The sequence below is a fragment of the Agelaius tricolor genome, unplaced genomic scaffold, assembly GCF_023055355.1.
Source record: "Agelaius tricolor isolate 1412-34295 unplaced genomic scaffold, bAgeTri1.0.p SCAF_87, whole genome shotgun sequence".
Taxonomy (NCBI): domain Eukaryota; kingdom Metazoa; phylum Chordata; class Aves; order Passeriformes; family Icteridae; genus Agelaius; species Agelaius tricolor.
In genome coordinates, this window is record NW_027269347.1 from 161,056 (window position 1) to 186,018 (window position 24,963).

Sequence of the window (24,963 nt, forward strand, 5' to 3'; positions counted from 1 at the left end):
CCCAAATCCCAGCAGGCCCCTGCACCCAGGCCCTGTGCAATAAACCCCAAATCCCAAAAGGCCCCTGCACCCAGGCCCTGTGCAATGAACCCCAAATCCCAAAAGGCCCCTGCGCCCAGGCCCTGTGCAATAAACCCCAAATCCCAGCAGGGCCCTGTGCAATAAACCCCAAATCCCAGCAGGGCCCCACACCCAGGCCCTGTGCAATAAACCCCAAATCCCAAAAGGCCCCTGCACCCAGGCCCTGTGCAATAAACCCCAAATCCCAAAAGGCCCCTGCACCCAGGCCCTGTGCAATAAACCCCAAATCCCAGCAGGGCCCCGCACCCAGGCCCTGTGCAATAAACCCCAAATCCCAACAGGCCCCTGCACCCAGGCCCTGTGCAATAAACCCCAATTTCCATGCCCTGGCTGCGGGGATCTCTCGTCTCCGTCCATCCTGACCGTGCCACCCCCTCCAATCCCACACTGGGGCAGGGGGAGAAACCCCCAGGAGCCCCCAGCGATGGGCAGGGGCTCAGGGCTCGGGGCTCAAGAGGTCTTTGTAGTTTTCTTGTTATGTCTAGGCTCTGAAGGAGGGTTTGTCGTTGTTGTGAAACCAAGATTTGTCAGGACCTAGGACATCCCTCTGGCTGTCCTGAGCAGCCCAGACCCCTGCCAGGGGGCTCAGAGACCCTGGCACAGAGCCCAAGATGCCCCTGTGGTTTTGATTATGACCTGTGGAGCAAATTACCAACCTTGTATGAAGATCTGCAAGCCACAACACTTTAGGCAGAATATTAGTGAAGTTATTACGGGGTGGAAAAGTAGATTTTAGGGTTTTTGGTATGGGGGTTCAGGAGGCAAGATGGAGGGATCTGGGTGTGTCCAGCCTTTCTCCTTCTTCTTCTTGGCCTCCATCTTCTGCTGTGATGTTGGCATTTACAGATTGGTTTAGAGTAGAAGCTCACTGTCTAACATAGGTGATAGCTATTGGGAAGTAATTGTAAACATTGTACACATAGTTTTTAGTATAAGGACATAACCCTGCCCTGGAGCAGGCAGAGTGCCTCTGACTGTCTGGTTGAGCTGACCTGTGCAGGGCAGGAGAAAATTTTTTACAGATAAGATAAAATAAACAACCTTTAGACCGAGAAATGAAGAGCCCTGACTCCTTCTTCAAGCACTGGGCTGGGAAAAGAGACTTTGGAACTTTTCTCAGGGTCACTGTGACCAGCGAGAGATCCCAACAAAGATTAATCAAAGATTAATACAGAAATAGATGTTCTAATCTATCCTTGGACTTCTGCTGGTCCCTAGGAAGGCTGGTGGGTGATTTCTGTCTGTGTTCAAATACTTAAAGCAATAACAAATAGTCCCATACTTGATATTTCCGATAAACAATTTAATGGCATCTTAACATTGTTTTCACGATCTTATAACGTGCATCTTTTACTCCTTGTGAAGCTGAAATCTTTTTAAATACAAGCAATTCTACTGCAATTTTAGAAGTTTCAAAACCATTTTAACATACTGAAAACAAAACAGTCTGAAAAGACAGGTCTAACAGCCATTAAAATGCAGGAAAAAGCAAGAGGACTTCAGGTAAAAGAACATACATTGAACAGCAACATTTCTTCCACTATGTATTTATGTGTTAAGAAAAATGGAGTAAATTTAAAAGAACAGAAGTTCTTTAAAACCAGAATTTCTAATGCCAGAAACAGCTTTGAAACAACTTTCTATGCAGTTCTATTTATTTCAAAATTTAAAATTGGCCAATTTTTGTCCCAACATTTTGAAGCACAAGGGAGGAAAGGTGGAAAAGGCTCTGCAGGGGTTGCAGTTATAGATCTATAAAGTTCATATGTGTAAAGGAATGAACACAGTATTGAACACACTGAGTATGACAGAAAAATGCAACAAAGCACTAACTGAGAGAAAAACAACCCTGCAAGCAATGCCAGGGCGCTGGGTATTTCTGCATTTCAAGCAAAGAACTTTACAACATCTTTAATTTTCCTTTTCCTGTCCATTTTGGAGAGCGCAGCCCAGCCCGCCTCGCGCATTCTCCTCATGGTTTTGAGTTTCAGAGCAGAGCCTGGAGATTTCACACTGGATGGAGCTGGGGTCCAGGAAGGAAAATAAAGCCATCCTTTAGTTTCTGTAAACAATCTGATTAACTGCTTGCTTTAATCTTAGGAAAGGCTAACATACCTTTTTTGGTGCTGTGGAATGTAATTGTGAAGCTTGTGGATAATCTTTGTACAAATTTTTAAACATTTCTTCTTCCGAGACTATGCTCTAATAAATGAAAAAGTTACTTACTCACACTATATTAAAAACTACTTTTTCTTTCCCCCTAAGGATATTAAACTATGAAAAATTAAAAAATTAAGATGTCATTATGAGGCAAAACAGTTCAATAAAAAGCATGTTAATTATGTACATACAATTCCAGAAAGAACCAATCAATTAAAAATATACACATAAATATTGGCTTGAATGTGGAAGCCCAAACTGTTTATTTTCATTCTCAGAGCCAGCAGTGAGCACAAAGAAGTGCTCAGCACAGGATTTGCTCTCTGACTCTTCCCAGGAGGTCAGTGTGCTCAGAGCTGTCTGACTGAGTGTCCAGCTGCACAAGCACTTTCTGCTTTTTCCTGCTGCTCTGCTCTGAAGGCAGGTTTGTGCTTCTTCCACTGTGCATTTTATCCATTGGAGGAGTCTTGATAGCATATGTCTGGGAAAGAAAACGTTTCTATTTTTAGATTTTATTTTATGGGGTAAGAATGGAATCTAAAGCCAAACTCAGGAGCCAGTTTACAGTCTGAGTGTCCAAGAATTCACCTGAGAGAAATGGTGGAACTCTTCTCTTTCCATCCAAACATGAAGCAATGACCCAAACAAAGTGGGGTGGGGTGGAAATAGCATTTTTTATATTATTTTTGTTGCCAAATGAGGAGAATGAAGGGGAAGCTATGGAAGAGCTGAGTTTCATGGCACATTGTATTTCAGTTCTTCATGCTTATCTGCAGAAATTCAGGTTATTCTGAACTGTAGCCACGACATGTGGACCATATCAAACATCAAAGAAAATGGGAACAAACAAAACTGCAGGGAAAGGCTTTCAGAGAAAGATTGATAGCTATATCAAGATTGGTGTTACTTAAAATAGTCTTTTCACTAGAAGTTAAACTGAGAAGCATTGAATGGTCCAGTGCAGTCCTTTTTCAGACAGATAACATCAAAGTGGTGCTGGATTCCATTGCTCCAATATGAAAACCACAAGTGAACTCCTGACAGGGAAGAAGGGTAAGTTCTGCAGTCAGGACTACTTTGACACTTTGACCATTTTTACAGCTAGATCAGCTTTGTTCTCTTCCATAGAGGAAAAGTGCCTTTACAAATGGACACTTTTAAGACTGAGTAAAACAATTCCAGAGACATAAAAAAATCAACAACTGAGCAAGAAAAATTACACAGTGGGAGCCCTTCCAGAAACTGCTGTCTAATATCTCCATGGAATGGTAGGACCCTTTAAAATCCCTTCTTATCCCAGGGGAAAAAAAAAAATCACCTACAGAGAAGTAAGAAATACAGGCAGAAAAATGCAACAAGAAAAATTCACTGTTAGGAGCTACAAAACTTCAGTGTTGGACTGCCCAAGGGGCTTCCTGCACTGAAGGAGATATTTTTTATTTTTATCTTTTTTATTTTAGGAATATAATTTGGAGACTTTCTATTTTTACATGAGTAGATTCACTGTATAGATCTAAACAAGGATTAGGAGTCCCAGGAACATAAATTTTTATTATCTTTAAAAAGTTTGAAGTCCAAAGCATTCCAATGTCTTTTGTTGAATGCAAATAAATTATCATGGCACTTCAATTGATTCTACACATATGAACACTACCAAATTCTAAAAGCAATTAAAAAGTTGAAGTTACCTTGTGTTTCTTTTCACTTTCAGGAATCATACTGTGAGAGTGCTCTTTTACAAGATTCTCCTACAAAAGAGTTATGTGACAGCAAGGAAATATTTCTTTGAATTCAGTTGTTAAAAATCTTCTTGGTGTAATTACAGAGCACAGTCTATAATCACAGACTGTTACAAAGCTCACACAAAAATATGACCAGGTTTAGCACAACCTCAGCATTCAAAAGTCACTGAAAAACCCCTACAGTTTAGGGAACTTTTTTGCTTTAGCTAGTTAAAGTTAACTAAAATAAAGGAGAGTTTTGTTTTGTTGTTAATTTATATATAATCTATAATCACAGAGTGTTACAAAGTTCACACAAACATATGACCAGGTTTAGCACAACCCCAGCATTCAAAAGTCCCTGTTTTTCTGTTCAGTTTCATTTCTTATCCAACTCCTCCCACAGCACAAGCCCAGGCCACACCTCTCACCCCCACTGCTCAGTGAATAAAAAACTCCACCTTCTCTTCAATTTCTGCTTTCAGTTGTTCCTTAAGGGAGGCCAGTTCACTTTTCAAACATGACAGCTCATTTTCCTACAAACCATTAAATAAAGGACAGGGTTAACTATGCACAGCCCAGAAAAAAGAAAACAGTCCCAAGTGAGACAGTAATTAACAGGGACACTCATTAGGTACACAAGAGAATTCTATTTGCTTTTCAGCCCTATACTTGAAGCTTTGCTTTAGCTTGTTTAAAAAAGACTGAAGCACTATAAGAAACAGGAACTTGATCAGAAATGTTCAAGGTAAGACCTTAAAACACTTGGGAGAACAGGGCTGAGAGGGCACAATCGAAATATTTACAACAAAAGTTTCCTATTCCAAGTGGGAAGTCAGAACATGACACACTATCTGCAAGAGCAGACACAAACACACTGCTACTCCAATTCATTTCTAGAAACATTTGGAGTTTTTAGTGCCCAGAATAAGATCTGCTGCAGCAGCTTGGGTGGGACTGCTACTGGTAAAAATTAAAACCACACTGGAAAAGTTCCCAGAGAACTGTCTCTGGTGGGAAAGACCCCAGAGCACAGCAGGAAAAAGAAACTCTCTAAGCAACCTGAAAAAAGATTTTTAGAAGTCACAAACTGACTGAAGATCACATCTTTTGTCTCTCTGTGCTGTTGGTGGGCAAGAGGGAGGGATTGGGAAAAAAGGTGTTTTAAAGGTTTATTTTAATTCTCATTACCCATTTTTAATTCTATTAATAATAAAATTTTTGATGCTATTTAAGTTTGAATCTGCTTTACCCTCAAAGTGTTTTTCTCCTAATCCTTATCTCAACTTGAATTTTTCTTTCCCCTCCTCTGCTCAACTACAGCAGAGAAAAATGAGTGAATGTTTTTGTTGTGTGTGCCTGGCCCTTAGCCAGTATAAAACCACTCCACAAGGACATCAGCCCCTTCACTGAATTACTGAACATTGGAAAGTACTCCTTACCAGTGCTCTTGCTGATGAGAACTGCTTTTGCTGTTTCATTTTATAGACTTTTAACTCTGCATCTTTTTCTTCAACCATTTTATCATATTCATTCTGGGTTAAAAAAAACCAAACCAACAACAAACTCAAAACATGTGACTAAATGTTACAATTATAGAGTTATCCAGTCTTAAAACATCATTTCTTTCAAACCAGGCTCTTAAGATTCAGAAAGAAAAGATTCATTGATGCTTCTGCAGAAACTGTAAACCAGAAAATGCTCAATTCAAGTATTATTTTGTGGACTGGCAGAGAGTGCTTGATTTCTGTGCAGCAATATGTGCTCAGCACTAAGAGCCAGCTGTGCCATCTTTATTAATGTATCTGCTAAAGATATTGCAAAATAGAGGAACAGAAAGGAAAACTAAAATGTGTCAGCTAAACTGCTGACAGTCACTAAGGCATCTCAGAGAAAGAGCCAAACTGATACTGAAAAATATTGCACTCAGATGGTATCAAAGGAAGCCTGAATTGAAAAAAATCTAAAAATCCCAGAAGTTTGGATGAATGGAATTTATCTGCCCATAGGAATCTTTTGAAAATCTTCAAATGAATTTGATTTTAGATGATGCAAAGTCCAGCATGTGTTCAGCTTCCTTTTCCCAGATTCAGGCCTGTTTCTGCTTTGGAAAGGTCATGAACGTGGTATCACAAGTTATAAACATACTGTTAACATGGTATCACACACTGCAAACCACAGCAAGCAGGAAAATCTCTTCCCTTGTGCTTTTCCATCAGTGCCATCATCTCAGTTATCTTGTGCTGACATCTGGCATCAGTTTCTCTCTGTATCATTGCTGTTTCATCACAAAGCAACCTCATCTTTTCTACCTGTCAGTAATAAATTGCATTTCATTCATCAACATAACCATACATTTCTTTTTAATCTTAATTTCTTCTTTCCCCTGTGGGTGCAAAGTTTGCAGTCCCACTTGGGCTTTATTTGCTTTTCAGATCCCTTTCAAATCCCTCATCTTTTCTGCAGATTGTTAAAATGGGCAGGATCAAAGGTACAGCCATGGCAGGCAAGTTCACTTCAAACCAAAAGGCCATTTCAAGCACTCTGCCCTAACATTTCTTAGCATTGCCATCAAAAAAAAAGTGTGGGCAGAAAAATACTAATATGGGAGAAGTTATAATCTAATTTAACTATGCTGACTTTATACCAAGGGTGGAATTTCTTTGAACTATATCTTGAAAGCAAGAAGTTTTAATGGAGTTCTTATTTTCAAAGACATATTCAAATACATCAGCCTAAGCACCTCATGTACTGAAGCTTTGCTCACAGGCATACACAAATTCCATTCATGTCTGAAATGGAAGAGCAAGGACTCTGGCCAATAAAGCTTCATAAAAACATTTTAAATTAAAAAAAATTAAATTGCAGTAAAAATTAACACCTCTCACCTCTTCACGAAGCTTATTTTCATTTCCTTTTCTTGTTTCTATGTCTTTTTGATAGGTGTCAACTGCTTCCTTATGTTGCTTGTTCCTATTTTCCATCTCTAACTGCAATTTATTCACCTTTTGAGAATGCAGAATTGCTGCTGTTATTTGTTTAGGAATTACTGTGTTAATGATTTTTTCTTACCTCTTGTTTTTGAGCACAAACACACTGTTACTGTTCAGGTATATGAATAAAGTGTTTCCTATTTAAAAGTTCAGCTTTTTTTTTAATAAAGAGTTGAACTTTGGCCTGAAGTGAGTTGGAAAATACTCAAAGAAAGAATGGCAACAGCCCAGTGGGGAAGACTGCCCTAAGCAGTCACCCTAAATGCTGTGAATGCCTCAGAAAAAAACAAATACAGATGGAGATTTGATTCCCTCTCTTGTAAATCTGTATCAGATTTTACCAGCTTTTATGGTACATTTTTCTCCCAGCTGTGCATCTTGATTACAGTTTTTCCTTTTAAGGTTATCATATGAATATCCTCAAAGAAGTCCACTTTTCTTCAAGTGCAGTACCCAAAGCTGGACACAATATTCCCATCAGAGGGATTGCCACTGCAGAATACATTTAAAGAACAGCCTTAAAAAAGTAATATATATATATACATATATGTATATGTCTTTTAAATGCTTTTCTGTTACTGAGGTTGCTGAACCCTGTTCAGTCCACTATCAACAAAAGAAAAAAAAAAGGAACAGATTAGAAACATCATTAATTGCAATGTGAATCCATCTCTTAAATGTCCAACAGTCAGTGCCCAATGATTAAAAATGGAAGCATCTTCTAAAAACTGTGAGCTCATTCCTGCAAAGTCTGTATCCCAGATCCCAAAGCAGCTCAGAACGTATTGAACAAGTATTATCATTACTTACAGTGGCACTTAAAAACACTCACCTCATCTTCTACAGGATGTTATTTAAACCTACCTTCCCTTCATAAGTATTGCTTTTCTTGCTTTCTGCAGTAAGTTTCTTTTTCAGCACCTTATTCTGTTGAAATAAAACAAAACAAGCACTGTACCTTAAGAAGTTAATAGAATTATGTAATGGTTTAACTGCATCAAGAAATTCCAGCTTTCATCAGGCAAATAACTCTCTGTTGTGCAGCTCAGGTTCCAGAACAATTCTTCAAACAAATGAATGTTCAACTAATTTCTGTGATAATTACTGTTTCTTCATGACCTTAAGAAAGGCTCCTCCTGAGCAAGAGCAGGGAATAACAAATGAGGTGCAGAATGGGAATTACAACTAAGATGCTGCTGACAGAAGGTGTGAAGATGTCATGACAAAAAATACAAGTTCTTTATATTTACAGTGAAGTTACTACAGTTTGTGCCAGTGCAGAATTATTTTCTACAACTGGTAACTGAGATACTTATTACAAGTACAAAAATAACACTATGCACTAAATGAAAAAGAGTAGAAGTTCATTAAAGGTATTATTTTTGTAATTGCTCTTTTCAAATTAAGGCACATTTAACAAATCAAGTGATTCCTGAGATGACTCCCTAATTTGCTCAGGGTTAGGATAAGAAAGGAGAATTTTTAAATTACATAGGTGGATCTAAAGATATCACAGCAGACACAAACCTGCTGAAAAGGCAACCCAAAATATAATGTGTTTATGTATTTGTGAAATGAAAATCTCTACCCACCTCCTGCTGCAACTCTTCAATGCATTTGGTTTTATTTTCCACCTGCTTCTTTAAATTGTTCATCTGAAAGAGAGATTTCAGACATTCATTAGTAAGTTCTACAAATGACTCCCTGTGTGAGCAATTCCTGTAAATGTTCTCAAACCTGCACTTGCACCAGTCTGGTTTGTTCCAATGGGACTGCAACACCAGCTGACATGTTAGAATAATCAGAGTTTTAGCCATAAAGTACCACAACTTGTTAATCAATAGCAGTGAACCAGTTCCTTAGTGGTTATGGAATTAAGAAAGAAGAAGAGAAATACCCCAATATCTTCACAATTTAAAAATACACTTGTAGGAAGTTCCCTATATCATTGAAAAAATAAATTTTCCCAATTATTTTCTAGAATCTTCAATGGCTTTTCCTTTCTTGAAATTTCATTTTCAGAACTCTTAACCTGAAATGACAATTGTAAATCTTTGACTGTTACAATGAAATTTTGAAATTTGCTAAAAACCCCAGGTGGCTTTGAACCAATAGAAAGAAAGTAGAAATGTTTGGATCTATTTAAGCTAAAACTCACACTACATATAAAAAGCTAATCCAGAGCCCATCCATCACTGTGTGGGTATATGAAAAATCAGAAAAGCAGGTTCTCTGTTTGCCTGAAAAGAACCAAATCTTTAATATGAAACTTGCAGCAAAGAGTGAAGATCCCCGTGACTGTGCTTGTCTTTTGAAATACCAGGGCTCAGCATGGGCACACACAATGGCACAGCTGGCAGCAGCTGAGAGAGAAGAAACCTCTGGCAGAGATCACATCCCCCAGGCAGAGCTTTGCAGAAAAATCCCAACACAGATTTTACATTTAATGCTCTCCTACAGGTTCTGTAAGATATTTTCATGACACAGGACATACATTTTCTTCTCTTTCATCCAGGGTACTTCTCATCTCTTCACCTGTCTTTGCCATTTTCTCCTTCCAAGACTCCAGTTCATTTCTAAGTGCCAAATGAACAAGCATTAGTAAATATTTCCTTCTTGCCTTTAACTTATTTTCAGTACTTCTAAGAAACCCTTCTTTTATTTTCTAAAAAGAGCTGCTAATGTTGATGGGAACTTCATAAGCTGCACAATGAAAATGTTCTTAAAATGCAGCAGCATGCCCAGTAAGTCAATGTGTGAACTGTCCATACTTTTTTGAAGTAGGAAAAGATGTTCCAGCTAAGCCAAGGAAAATACATCCTCACCTGGACTATTGCAATGCAGCTGTGAAACATGGGAGCTGCCTGTCTATTGAACTGGTGATACAGAGAGTAACTCTTACCCAGTTTTGCCTTGTCACATTTAATCCATGACCTTCACCTTCCATTTTCATTGCCTTCTCACCTGAGGTGTCTAATGCACAACAAGACAGCTCCTACTATGTAATACAAAATGATGGCAAACACTGTTCCTGCAGCAATTGGTATTTCTAATCTGAGAAAATTTCTACTTGGCCAACAGCAATTCTGAATAGTTTCTGTTTAGCTATATAATCCAGAAAAAACATTAATCAAAAAAATCCCAGAAAGCAGCATTTGAACACAACTAACTATTTGAGTCTACTTCCTTTCACAATATCAGTTATTAATATTTGTTTTTACTTGCCTTAGCTGGCTATTTGCCTCTTCTAGATTTTCAACTAACTGCTTTGTATTTTCTTCTTTTTTCTTACTATCCTAAATAAAGACCCATGTGTCAGCAAAGAAATAAAATTCAAAGTGACTTCTTAAAAAATTCAAAGACATCCAAAGCACACTGACCTGCCTTGCTCACAAGTGTAAATACACTTCCTTTCCAACTCAAACACAAAAAACAGCTCAGGTACTCTACAGACCCAAGTCATGTTGCAGCTCATCATCTAATTTGTAAAACTGAGTCATTTGTCAAATTGAGTATTGCCCTTTCATGAAACCTGGAAGTTTACAACTTGCCTCTTGTTGTTCTTGCAGTTTCTTGACTTCTGCAGCCACAGCATTTTTCTCTTGTGCTGTTTGTTCTTTCTCTAGTGAAAGCTTACTGAGATACACTGTTAGTTGTTCATTCCTTAACCTAATTTCAAACAAATGGCCAAGAGGAATAAGAAGATGCCTTTTGAAATCTCCTTTTAAATTAAACATACCCGTTATCAAGTCTTATTCCATGCTGAAAGAAGTCCAGGCCTTTATCTACAAATATAAGCTTTGCAGCAGAGTCAGAGAGATGTAAAAAGGTGACAGAAGAAGGAAAGAAAATCAGAGTCAACTTTTATATAAATCTCATGGTTAGAGAAGTAGATGTAGTTCAAAGCAAGATTAACCATGAAGTCAGAAACTTTCTCTTCTTGTTAAATAAGTCAAAGAGATATGGAACAACTACATATGCCATAGAATACATACAAATAGAGAAAGTGGAATTTAGAAATGTAAGTCTAGAATTAATGGCATATATGTGGTTCAAAACTTTCATTAGAAAACAATCCTAGTTCATTTCACTGTGGATTAAAGCAACTCCACCAAAACGAATTAAATATTATATTTTCAAGATGGTCATACGCCTCTTGTTCAAGATCTGTTTTCAGAGTCACAAGCTGCTTTAAATAATCTTGTTCCTTCTCAGCTGTACTTGTCAGCTGTGCTTTCAAATCCTGGAATTCTTTCTGCAAAATGAAAAGGAAGAGTTTTGAGTATCCATGTGCAAACTCCAACTGCTGGAGGTTATCAGACATGAACTAAGAGCACAAGGCTTTCAGAAGAACCCAACAACATCCATGGCATGGATTATCCAGGTTGGATCTTTCCAGTCTCTGCTGGGATCTGGAAGTGCTGTGAGATAGTGAACTGTGACACCAGTGCTGTTCATGTCTGTCCCCTGCTGTGAGTTCAATTACCTGGGCTGCAAAATTAGGGTGGGACACTGCTCTGGGTGCTGTTCCTTATGCATAAACTTGTGTACAAGTCATGATGTGTAACTTCACTATTTCTAAAAACATGTTACTATTGCCCTACTTCAGACCTCTCTCATCTGGAGAGCATTTTCATTGCTCTCTCCACATTTTTCCCTCTCTGCATATTTTCTACAGTAGCCTCAAGACTCTTCTTCAGTCAAAGTCCTCCAATTTGCCCATTTTAGAAAATGAGTGAAACTCAGTTCAGAACACTCAATGCACAGATAAGAACAACAAGCAAACACAGTGAAATGCACATCTGATTTCACACTATCTTAATTTGAGTTGATATGGATTCTTGTTAGGCTTGTAAATCTAAAATCATAATGAAAAGAAACCTCTGTTAAGAGTGTATTTCATATAGCTGGGACTTCTGTGACAGAAAATGGGCCTGTGTCACAGTACAGCAGGGTTCACAGAGGCCAGAGCTAATTACCTGCCTGTAAGGAAGAACAAATGGGAAAACTTTATATCCACAGGGAGTGGCATTTGAATGGGCATGAACAAAGAAGGAAATAACCAAAAACCTTGAGAAGGAAAACCAAAACCATGGGAGACAAGAAAAACCAAAAGCACAGGAGACAAGAAAAACAGTGGCAATAAAAAAGTTCTTCAAAGAAAACACTGAAATTGTGTGTGAGAAAGTTTAGTAGAAATGTTAAGGTAGACTAGATGGTGTTTATTTATGACATTTAAGATACTTACAAAGCAAGAGGAATTTCATATGAAGAGCAAATGCCATGAGATTAATAAAATGAATATTTACCAGAGTTTCTGACAGCTCTCCAAGTTGCACTTCTTTATCACATTTTACTTTAGTCATCTCTTCTACAGCACATGGAATGTAAAATTAATGGAACAAAAATGATTTTTCATATTTAGCAGGCAGTATAAAACATTTACCCCTTTGCAATACCCAGTTCTCAAAACTTGTTGGATTAAGTTAAGAAGCTGAAAAGCTAATTTATGACTTAATCTAAATGTAGACTTGAAAAAATGATTCAGACATTAGCAAATCTCTAATCTCTGAAGAGAAACTAAATATTTATCTTAAATAAAGTTTAGAGCCTATTATTTCCCACAATTATAACTTCAAATAACCATGGACTGTTAGACTAGAGTATTCTGCAAGTATTGATGCACCTGCATTGTTCCAGAAAAAAATCTGAACTGCTGAAGGTACCACATGGATATGCTGAGAAAGGAAACCAGTTGTTACTGACTTCCCAATGGTTTCTCTGTGCACATTGACAGTGCTGGTATTTTTTGCAAGTTCTCAGCAGCAAGGCAGAGCTCTCACTCTGGGGACTAAGGAGCACATCCCTAGAAAGCACAGGATATCACATTGATGATATTTAAAGACAACCCCTGCCAGCATCATTCCACTTCCAGCACGGGGAGGGTCCCAGAAACCTCAATGGGAGGGTTTTATCTCTGCTGCAGAAGTCACTCCTGGCACCTGCAGTGCTGCTGCTCTTAGCTGGAAACCAAAATTACCTCCAGAAGAATTCATGCAGGAATGGTCTCACTATTGGAGCTCTGCACAGCACTGCCCTTTGGCTGCTGCCAGTACCAATGACCCCCAAAGAAAAGGGATCAGCTGAGTCAAAATAAATTCAGGCATTCCTGATAGGTACAGGTACTGTAAAATCATTTCTCCACCTACTAGAGACAGTCCATTTCCAGACAACAGCAGAAAACATTTTTATTACTGCCTGGCTCATTTTCTGCCTTTCTACAAGCCTTACCCAGTTCAGCAGATTTCTTTTGGAGCTCCAAGGTAAGCAGCTTTGAATCATCTTCATATTTCTTTAATCTAAGAAAATGGTAAATTAAAAACCCCAAATGTAGGGTACAAAGCACTCACTGCATTTGAAACTTCAAGGACAATAAGACAAAGTCTTAGCACAAGCACTTTAAGAACATTTACCTTTCAACAGGCAGATGATGAATCTGCCTGCAGCACATATCAAATTACACTTTTACAACCTCAGAACAGTAGACATAAAAGTAAACAAATATATACCTACAGAAATCTCTATTTCTTAAAGACAGAGTTATGAAAGTTGGAGGGGGCAAAAATTTACTTTTTATAGACCAGTATCAACTATCACCAACAAAAAAATTTACATTAAGTTCTCTGCATTTAGACCACTGTGTGGAAAAAACCTCCAAATTTCAGCTTCATTTCCAATTGTTCTTGATTTTGTCATAGACTGCAACCTGTAAGATCACTCTTGGAATTGAAACTCATTAATTTACCTATTTTGCTCTTCTTGCAGCAAGCTTTTCAAATTGGCAACAGAAGTCTCCAACTCCTCTGTCAGGGCTGCAAGCAAAGCCTTCATTGTTTTACATTCTTCCTCCTGCTCTTCCTTTTCTCCAGTAACCTGAATTAATGTTTTCACTCTAGTCTGGAGCTCAGTTTCCAAGTTCTTTTGAGTAACCTTCAAGACATGATATCATTTCTAAACATGTTTTGCAACAAACAGCTACAGCTGTTTCATGTCTAAAGTATCCATAATTATTTATGCAAATACTCCTCTAGTCTATTTCTACTGTAAAACTATAAGCAAGGGGTACCTCTGCCTTTTGCAATGACATTTTAGCCTCTTCCAGCTCTGCCCTCAAATGTTCTTTACTGACCTGGGATTCCTTTAACATTTCTTCATGATGTACTAAACAAAAAAAGATGTTAATATTTTTAAAAATAGATTATTTACTAAAAAGTACTGCTAAAAATGGAAAATTACATACATTTAAAGAATTTAACAAAGACCAATGCTACTGACATCATATACTATAAAATAATGGATAAAATTTGAATATAGATGGCTTAAAAATATTGAAAATCAAGTTCTGAAAAGTAAGTTTCCTCAGTGACATCTGCCTGACTGTAAATTTGCAAAACTGAAGCAACATATTTTCCCCTTGCAATCTTCCAAAGCTCTCAGTGCTTGACTCACCCTAAAAACGACCCTGCCAGTCCTGCTCCCACATGAGCAGCTCCTACTCCAAACAAAAATAAGGCCTTCAAGGCCCCAAAATTCTGCTGCCAACCAGCCACAGAATAAAGCTATCATGACCCTGTTTCCTATGCTTCTATAAACAATTACATATCATAAATAAACAATCATAAACAATTACATTTACATTCTATAAACAATTACATTTAAACACAGCAGGCAGAACTCTTACAGTTTGCTTCCATTAAGTCAGCAATCTTATTTTGTGACGTCTGCAGCTGAGCCTTGATGTCTTTTATGACATCATCTTTTTCATCTCTCTCTATGGTGAGAGCTGAAATCTAGAAAAATGCAAGAAATATCATCATGAAGTCTGGAAAAGGGACAGATGTTAATTCTCATTTGTACCCCAGGTATGATAAGCAGACATTTTGCTGTCATTCAAGTTAGATTAGATAGATAGATAGATAGACAGACAGACAGATAGAAAATATTTGGCTAGATATAATCTTAGCCAAATATCGATCAAGTCACATTACTCTAAAGAAAAAAGTTCTCCAATTCAGAATCAAACCATAAATTCCAGTAGACTAAAGGTACTGAAAGATCACTAAACTTAGCAGAATTTGACTTAAATGCAGCTTCAGATGTTATTTTGTCTTTTTTACTAATACCCAGAAACACTTCTTGGCTCTTGCATTGCCCCTTTAGTCACAAATAAAGCTCTACATATGAGATGGTAAAATGAGCAAACCTGCTTTTCCTTTTGACTGACTTCCAGTTTGCATTCTTTTTCAAACTTGTCCACTTTTTCTGCTTCTTCTTTTACTTTTGAGATACAGTAACATCCACAGTTAACATTCTAGCTGAAATGTACTCCAAGTTCAATACAACTTCCACTTTAAGATTGCTTGGAATTGTACAGCTGTACCATTTGTTTCCCAAGAGTAATTGTTGAGGCAATGTTTGATTTCATAATCAAAATACAAACAGAAAAGAGCATGTGAAAATGAAACAGGAACATACCAGGCTATACATACAGAGAGAGAGCATTTAGCTAAAGTTTCTGTGGCTATACACTAGTGCATTATCATTTAAATAAACCAACTATGTGAAATAAGCACTGATCTCTAGACTGTACTTCACAGACAAAACTTCAATGTTGAGTGACAGTTTGAAAAATAAAGTTCCCAATTTGGCCCAGTGGAACAGCAACAGAAGGGGCCAGGCAGTGAACAAAGGCTGCATGAATAAAAGAAGGGTCCCAGTGTCTCAGGGTGATCTGCTCACCATTCCAGCCCTTCACATCTGTCTGCCCTGACCCTGCATGTGGAACACAAGCTATGAAGTACAAAATTGAGCCAGCTGCATAAACACAATAAACAGAATTCTCACATTTGAAACTCATTTCCGATCTGTCGTTCTCTGCTTGCACACGAAGCTCTTCAAATGCCGCTGTCATTCTCTAAAAACAAAATTTAATATCTGAAGTTCAATACTGGAAACCCTGGAACTTCTCCAGGGGCTGCTGCCCACCTCAGCCATTCTGAGGAACCAGCAGGTGGGTGAAACAGAGCCCAGAAAGAAGCCAGAAGTTGTGGCAGTGACCCAGCACTAAGCACCCATCCCACAGATCACAGGGATCCACATCCCACACACTGCTGCACTTTCTCCATTGAATGTGTTTTATGGAACACAAAAATCATTCTTGAAAAGGGATTGAAAACCCAACTTCCTGCATCACACACGACATGATACCCACACATGATGGATACAAACAGTATCCCAACATAAACATGGAACTCAGCTCAGCTCACATAACTCACATTCCTTTCATCAAGCTCGGTCACTTACTTCTATGTTGCTATAAAGTTCCTCATACAATTGTATTGTTTCTGCCTTTTCCTGTTCATCTATCAAAGCAAGAACATATGAGAAAGTTTTTCTTTTGAACAAGAATGCCAGCTGTCCAAGTCATTATACTTAATCAGCATAATGAATTAAAAAAGGAATTACCAGCTCCATTCTTATTAAATAAGTCCTTATGAAACATGGTGCCAAAAGTTACAGAATTTAGGGAAAATGTGTATTTCATTGAAACATTAAGCAAGCTCAGCTTTTAAATTTCCTTCCTAAGATATTTTTTTCTGTGAAAAGTGTAATTCTGGATCAGTTGATGTGACCATATTAATTATTATAGTATTAATGCTGTTGAATAATAATGTATCAACACTGTTAGTATTTCTAAACTGTAATCTAGGGTTTAGCACTGAATTTCTTCCTATCAGCAGATACCTATAACCACAGAGCTGTCATTAGAAAATTGCAACACTCCATGTCCATATTTTCCTTCTTCCACTTTTGTAATTGATACTATTTTTTCCTAAGAAAACAATTAAAAAGAGAACAGTAATAGAAACAGCTATCAAAAAAGAACAGTCCATCTATATACAAGTGTTTGTAGAATTAAGGCTAAAAAGAAATCAACACTTCTTAAGTATCCAGGATCAAGTTAGTAAAATTCTAATGATTAGAATAACAATTCTAAATTGCATATAAAGTAGAACTTCCAATCAAGAACATATTTTAAAACCTCAAGAATTTAAACTTCATTAAGTTATCCAACTGCCTTGGTTTGTTCAGTTGCATGAGAAGAATTCCAGTTACTCATTGTACCTTGGGGTTAAGACCTTTTCTCCCCATAAATGTGTGATGGCTGAAAACAGGAAATGTCAGCTCTGGAAATTTGTTAGAGAGTGCTGGGAATTTAGAGTAGATTCTACTGCCTAAAAACAGGCATGAAGGGTCACTTCTTCTGTCTTAATATATTCCCAGTGTGTGGATGGCCCTGCAAACCTTCAATGGGCTGAGCAGCCTTGAGGAGCCCTGCCCTGCTCTGGAGCGGCTGCCAGGGCCAGTCAGGGCTGTGGGCACGGCCTCAACCCTGGGTCACTGTTTGGGCACCCAAAGAGCTCCCAGGCTGGCACCTTTCAGCAAACAATTTCACTGGCTTCAAAAGCCCTCTGCATTCAGCATTACACACCAAAAGTCTGTTAGACCTGGGGCTTCACTTCCAATTTTGTGAGCCACTTAAAATTCACTTTTCACTCTGAGAGCCACATCCAGTCGATCCCAACTGGAGAACTTCTCTGAACAGCACGAGAAATTTCTTCTTCTTTCTTCTGTTTGTGAATTTAGAGCAAGCTAGAAGTACATTTACTCTGATCAATAAAAGCTAAAAAAGCATTTACATTTGCTGGTCTTCTCTGTGAAGCGAGTGCAGGTTTCCTTGAGCAGGTTACACAGATGCCTCGAAGCAGCAGCTCTAAAGGAGGGAAAAAATATCCTGTTTGCACAGGAGTGCACAGTACTTTGTGTGCCTAAGGAGTAACAATGGAAATGACCTTCAAAATTTAACAGCTACATAAAACTGCCCACATGGAAACTGATTCTTTCCACCACAAGAATATATACTTGGTTCTATTACTTACTCTTTCAAGAGATCTTTATTTTCACATATCTCATCTTCCAGTTTCAAATGGAGTTTTTCATTTTCAAACTAATTTCATAGGGAACAAATGCAAAAAGACACTGTTATTGAAAAATAGATTAGAAATGCACTTTGACTTCTCAAATCCCTCATGAAAATGTAATTTGGGGCATCAGTAGACAGAAGTCTGTTTTATCTGGTATTACATGCTGAGTCATCTTTTGCATGAAAGATGCAATCATTAATGAACAATAATTTACCAGCAAATGAGACACTTACAGGTATATTCTTCAGACAAACACTCACACGGGACAGGTGCCTGCAACTTCTCAAAATAATAATTTTCTCAAGGCGCAAACCAAACTGCAACAGTCTTTAAGATTTAATTGTATCAATAATAGTGTCATACTGAATCAGGAAGCGCTTAACTTTGTTTATTGAATGTATACTATACAATACTGGCCTGCAGTTCTTGAATGGCTTTATTCTGTGCTTCAATAGTCTTTTTATTTTCCTGGAGCTTTCTTTCTTTCTGGTTTAATTCAGTTTCCACAGTCAGTTTCCACTGCTTGATCTTCTCAGCCTCTTTGTAGAGTTTTGAGAACAATTCATTCATTGTTTCTGTATTCTATTGAAACAGGTTCCACAATTTAATCTCAAATACTATCTAATTAATAGTACATAATATCTAATTCATACTGTTGGAGATAATGTATTTATCTCTTAGAAACATCACAAGAGTAATATTTTTCTACAGATGGTGATATAAGTTGATATATGATCAGGAGCCCAAGTTTACGCACAGGATGCACAAATCTTTGTGCATCCTCTATGTATGTATCAAAAGGCTTTACAGAGCACACAGGAGAAACAAATACAATGAAATATCCCAAACCCCCTTCAGACATCACCAAATAGATGGGCTTAAAGACATGGATAACTGCAGTCCACCAAAATCAATAAAAGTTTTGCCAGAATTATCAGTGAAGCCAAAATTCCTTCTAGCAGGTTCTTCACACCATTTCTGTCCTCTTCTTCTGACAGACACTGCTGAGTTAAGTAAAAGCAGCTTCAGAGACTTTGCCCAAGAGTACCTGTGATCTTGCCATGAACACACACAGAATCACAGTCACAGAATAATGAGGTTGGAAGAGACCTCTCAGATCATCGAGTCCAACCTCTGCCCCAACACCTGGGCTATAGCACCAAGTGCCATGTCCAGTCTTTTTATAAACACATCCAGAGATGGTGATTCTACCACCTCCCTGGGAAGAGCATTCCAGTGCTTCATTATTCTTTTGGTGAAAAATTTCCTCCAAATATCCAACCTATCCCTCCCCTGCTGTAGCCTGAGACTGTGTCCTCTGGTTCTGTCAGTGCTGCCCGGTGGAAGAGACCGACCCCACCTGGCTACAACCTCCCTGCAGGCAGTTGGAGAGAGCAATAAGGTCACCCCTAAGCCTCCTCTTCTCCAGGCTAAACAAGCCCAGCTCCTTCAAACGTTCCTCACAGGGCTTGTGCTCCAAACCCCTCAGCAGCCTTGTTGCCCTCCTCTGGATGTGCTCAAGCACCTCAACATCCTTCCTAAACTGAGGGCCCAGAACTGGACCCAGCACTCAAGGTGCAGCCTCCCCAGTGCCCAGCACAGGGGCAGAATGACCTCCCTGCTCCTGCTGCCCACACCATTCCTGATGCAGGCCAGGAGCCATTGGCCTTCTTGGCCACCAGGGCACATTGCTGGCTCATATTCAACCGGCTGTCAGCAGCACCCCCAGGGCCCTTTCTGCCTCAACACTGTCCAGCCACACTGTCCCCAGCTTGGAACGTTGTGGGGGATTTTTGTGGCCAAAATGTGGAACTCAGCACTTGGACTTATTGAACTTCATGCTGCTGCACTCTGCCCATCCATCCAACTGATCTAAGTCTCTCTGCAGAGCCTTCCAGCCTTCCTTCCTTCCTTCCTTCCTTCCTTCCTTCCTTCCTTCCTTCCTTCCTTCCTTCCAACAGATCATCACAAGCTCCCAGCTTAGTGTCCTCTGCAAATTTACTAATGAAGGACTCGATGCCCTCATCCCCGTCGTCTATAAAAACATTGAACAGAACTGGTCCCAGTACAGAGCCCTGAGGGACAGCACTGGTGCCTGGCTGCCAGCTGCATGCAGCACCATTCACCATCACTCTCTGGCCCGGCCATGCAGCCAGTTCTGAGCCCAGCACAGAGTGCTCCTGTCCAAGCCATGGGCTGCAGCTTCTCCAGGAGTGTGCTGGGGGAGACAGTGCCAAAGGCCCTGCTGGAGTCCAGATACACAACATCCACAGCCTTTCCTGCATGCACCAGGCGGTCACCTGGTCACAGAAGGAGACCAGGTTGGTCAGACATGCCCTACCCTTCGTAGAGCCACGCTGGCTGGGTCTGATAGCCTGGCCATCCTGTGAGTGCTGTGGGATAGCACTCAGTATGAACTGCTCCATTAGCTCACCTGGCACTGAGGCCAGGCTAACTGGCCTGTGATTACCAGCATCCTCCTTCCTACCTTTTGTGTAAATGGGTGTCACACTGGCCAGTGTCCAATCATCTGGAACCTCAGCAGTGAGCCACAACTCTTGATAAATGATGGAGAGAGGCTTGGCAAGCTCATCTGCCAGCTCCCTCCTCACCCTGGCATGGATCCCATCTGGACCCCGGGATTTACAAATACCCAAGTGTCCCAGCAGTTCTCTGCTCACACACGCAGCAGGAAGGAAAACCACCACCCTTGTGCCCTTAGAACACCTTGAAAGTGTCCTACAAGCAGTGCTGGGCCAGTGGTCGAGGCAGGGAGAGCAACACACGAGCCCAAAGGGCCCTTTGGTTCACTTACAACACCCCCAAACACCATCCTTGTTTTGGCTGCATCACAGTTTTGTTACAGTCCTGATGGCGCTTTAATAGCTTAGGATTAAAAAAGTCTAAAAAGTTGTCAGGGATATGAAAATCAGCAGGGAGAGTGCAAGAAATGTGTTTTATTTTGTGGTAGCAAAGAGTGTTTTGTAGCTGCAAAGTACAGAAGCTATTGCAAAAAAAATGAGCTGGACTGAGTTGTGCTAAAGCAGAGATCTGCTGGTAAAGACACTGTCAAAAGAATCCAGTGCTTGAGGAAACCACTGAATTCATTGTTTTACAGATAAAACAAAGCCAGACAAGGCTGGAAACCACTGAATTCATTGTTTTACAGATAAAACAAAGCCAGACAAGGCAATGGGGATAATCTACTTCAGTTTTCCAAAGAATACTCTGACTTCAACCCTTCTGCCCCTCAACAGAATATTCAGAACCAGTTCCACAAGGGTACTTAAGTGTTTAAATCTAACTCTAATTAAAGCTCATGGACAAAGAAACAAAGAAAGAACAACAGCAATATTGCAATCACCTTAATTTTTAAAGATTTGTTTCCAGGCATGTTCACTAAATCACAAATATCTCCTCTAAGTGATTCAGCTTTAAACAGGAGACAAAAAACATTATTCCCTTTTAACTACTTCCTTTAGCCCTGAAATATCTACTGAATAATGCTTTAGGCACTGTTTGGGAACAAATTCAAAAGACCCCAAGGAATTAGATGTGCAGAGTTGATACTTAGCTGACCTCTTCATCTACTTCAGAGCAAAGTTTCACTTGCTGTGAAATTGTATCTGAAACATGAAGAGATTTTGATCAATGTCTTTCTAAAAACTGTAACAGTGAAACTGTATTTAACAGTTACAGATATGAAACTGTGAGACTACTCATGAAAATTAAACCCTGACAATACATAAAAATCTAAAGAAGGTGCATGGCAAATATTCCAATCGTACCTGAATCAGTGATTTCGCCACGGTTCAACACATCAAATGGCAGCTTAAAGTCATCATCTGAGCATCTGTTCAAACCCTGCACAACTTTAAAAATTAGTCCCTTATGGGTAGATTTGTAAAGAAGAATTATAAAATCCATAAAAAATCCCTACAGATGATGTGAAAATAGAATTTGCCATTAATAAAACAGCTGCCTACAAATGTCAAAGCCCAAGGTATTGGTAATGGCTTTGGAACTCACTTCTTCCTGCCCAGTGGTTGATCAAACTGTTGGTGTCCTGCAGTTTGATTTACAGACTGTGGCCAAAGGGGAGCTTTCAATGCAGGGAACTCAGCAGCTCCTGCCTGGCTGGGCCCTGGTGCATGGCAAAGGACTCAAGGAGACAAATTACTTTTTTGAAGACCAGTAGTTGATAGTTCTTTTTTGCTTTGCTTCCAAGGGCACTTCTAGACCATATTTGATTATGTTTCAGCATGAAAATACCCTTTCACAAGGTTTTTAAGTCACAGAAGTTCATCCTGTAAACAGCTAACTCATCTGCTGTCAGAATATCCTGTTGAATCTCAACATATTTCATAAGGAGCTTCAACATGAAAAAATAAGTTGTTGAATTCCCATAACTCAGTGTGGGGACAGAACATTTTCACTGCACACCTGATCTGGTGAGACCAAGACACCAACACCAGTGCGAGCATCTGAGTGGGGCCTGTGGGAATCCATCAAATCAGAGGGGTTTGGGAAAGCTGCAAAAGGCAACCTCAGAGACAGCAGAACTGTGATTAGAGCCAAGCAGGAGCCATGAGATAGGTCAGCAGAAAAATTATTTAAAAAGTAGAAAAGTAAGGGCAAATAGAACAATGGTCTGTGTATTAACGCTTGTCTAGAATAACTCCCTAAGTTACAGAAAAGTTTATCTAGCAAGATATTAGGAAGTTCTAAGCTTAATAATGGAGCTCCGTGCATTGTGTTTTAAGGCTTACAAGCAGCAGGTATTGTATTCAAAAAAGGCAAGCATTGTTTGCACCAAAGGTACCTGTGCTTACAGTGGTACTGTAAGAACTACTGTCAATATGCTTTTGCTTTGTGTGATTGGTCAAAAAACTTTGAAAGTAAGTTGTAACATTAAGTTCTTGGTCTGCTGCCTGGGATGTGAGCTGCTGACATCTTCCCATTGTCATCACCATGTAATGAGACTGATGCTGGAAAAGAAAACAGCTCAAGGCAGTTCCTCAGCAGTCCCGTCCCGTTTGTGATTTGTACACAGAGCCCGGCCGGCGATAGAGCCCTGCTCGCTCTCTGGGCTCAATTACCCACATCAAACACGGACTTACAGCACAGAGCGGATGCTCGAGAAGATGATTCCCTTCAGTTTTGATAGAAAACAACAACAAAAGTCTTTGAAATTCAAACCGAAGATGTCTGTGCATATGCCAGAAACGAGTAGGCAGGAGCCGTCTCGGCCCATGCAGGGGCAGGTGTGTGTGTGCTCCAGGCCGGGGCTGTGCCGGGGCAAGGGGCAGGTGTGTGTGTGCTCCAGGCCGGGGCTGTGCCGGGCACTCCCCGGGCCCAGCACTGTCCCCCCCGCGGCCGAGCGCTCACCTGGGATCTGCCCGCAGACACCTGCCCAGCGCTCAGGCGCGGCGGCATGAACAATTTAAAGCCGTTTTCCTTCTCCATGGCTCCGATCAAAGGGCGGGCGGAGCGGCCCCAGCTGCCGGCGGCCGCTGAGGGCGGGCGCGAAGGGCGGGAAGCAGCAGCGGCCCCTCAGCGCGGGGGCGGGGGCGCCGCCTAGCGGAGCTCGCGGGGCACGGCCCGGGCACGGCCCGGCCGGACAGAGCGGCGGCCGCGGGGCCATCGGCGGGGCCATCGGCGGGGCCATCGGCGGGGCCATCGGCGGGGCCATCGGCGGGGCCATCGGCGGGGCCACCGGCGGCACCATCGGCGGGGCCATCGGCACCATCGGGGCCACCGGCGGGGCCATCGGCTCCATCGGGGCCATCGGCGGGGCTTGCTCGTCGCCCGTGGACGCCAGAGAAGTCTCGGGGCAGCCCAGGGGCCCGGGCGGGTTGGCGATGTCGCCGTGGTCGCCGGCCGGGGGCAGCACAGCGGGACTTTGGCCGTCGCGGGGAAGGCGGGAGAGGTCTGAGGGGAAGGGGAGGTCCCGCCTGTACAGGGAATAACTGGTGGAGCCCAGTCCTCCTATGGGAAAAATGCGTATTTTATGATTGGCTTTTCGCAAATATTCAAATGAATATTATATGTGTTATGTCAGAAAGTTATGCTGTATTAATTTTCTTAAGTAGTGTGTTAAATCTAGTTTTAGGGTATAACGTAATGTCAAAATAGAAACTATGCTATGTGAGATACTTTTTTTTTAAAAGAAAGGACTTGCAGCGAGATAGCAGCCACAGGACACCTAAATCTTTCAGAGAAAGAGAATTTATTGCTTTCCTATCAGAGGAAACGAACTTCTTCCTGCCTGCTCAGCCCTGAAGACGCCGTCAGGATTCAGAGGAAGAAGTTGACACTGAACAGACTCCTTGGTTTGAATGGAATTTATGCACCATGTATGAGGTGTATGAATATGCAACAGGTTATTGTTTTTAAGGGTGAATCCTCTCTTAAAGTGTGTCTTTTTTCAGGCTTCTTTTGCCCAGAAAAAGGTACCCATATGTCCATAACTCTTTGTTTGTATTGTCTCATATTGTCCTAATCCAGATTTTCCAAGTTATTATTACTCGAATTATATTGCTCTTTTTCTAACCATTTTATTACTATGAAACTTTTAAAAATTCAAAAAACAAGTGATTGGCGTTTTTCACATCCTGTGAGCCCCTGGTGTTGTAAATGGCTCCCCCAGAAACATCAGTACATGGGATGTTGTGTGTTGGGCACTGTGTGAAAAACACCAATCACTTGTTTTTAAACTTTTAAAAAATTGCTATAAAACAATTAAATTGTTTTATAAAACAGTAATATAATTAAAGTAATAAAACTTAGGACAATTAGGATTTAGGAGAATAAGAGACAATAAGAACAAAGAGTTACGGATGTCCAAGTCCCTTTTTCTGGGCAAAAGCATTGTGATGGTTGGTGGGCATGGAAAGCTGGCCTGGGCCCCTTGCTCAGGGCTGGTGTCAGTGCCCAGAGCCAGAGGGGATCCCTTGCTGGGGG

The 24,963-nt window shown here is 40.3% G+C and overlaps 1 pseudogene; it reads right to left on the reverse strand.

Annotated features, from left to right (window-relative positions):
• Window positions 1-1,363: 1,363 nt before the first annotated feature.
• Window positions 1,364-23,466, reverse strand: LOC139585667 (synaptonemal complex protein 1-like; annotated as a pseudogene).
• Window positions 23,467-24,963: the final 1,497 nt, after the last annotated feature.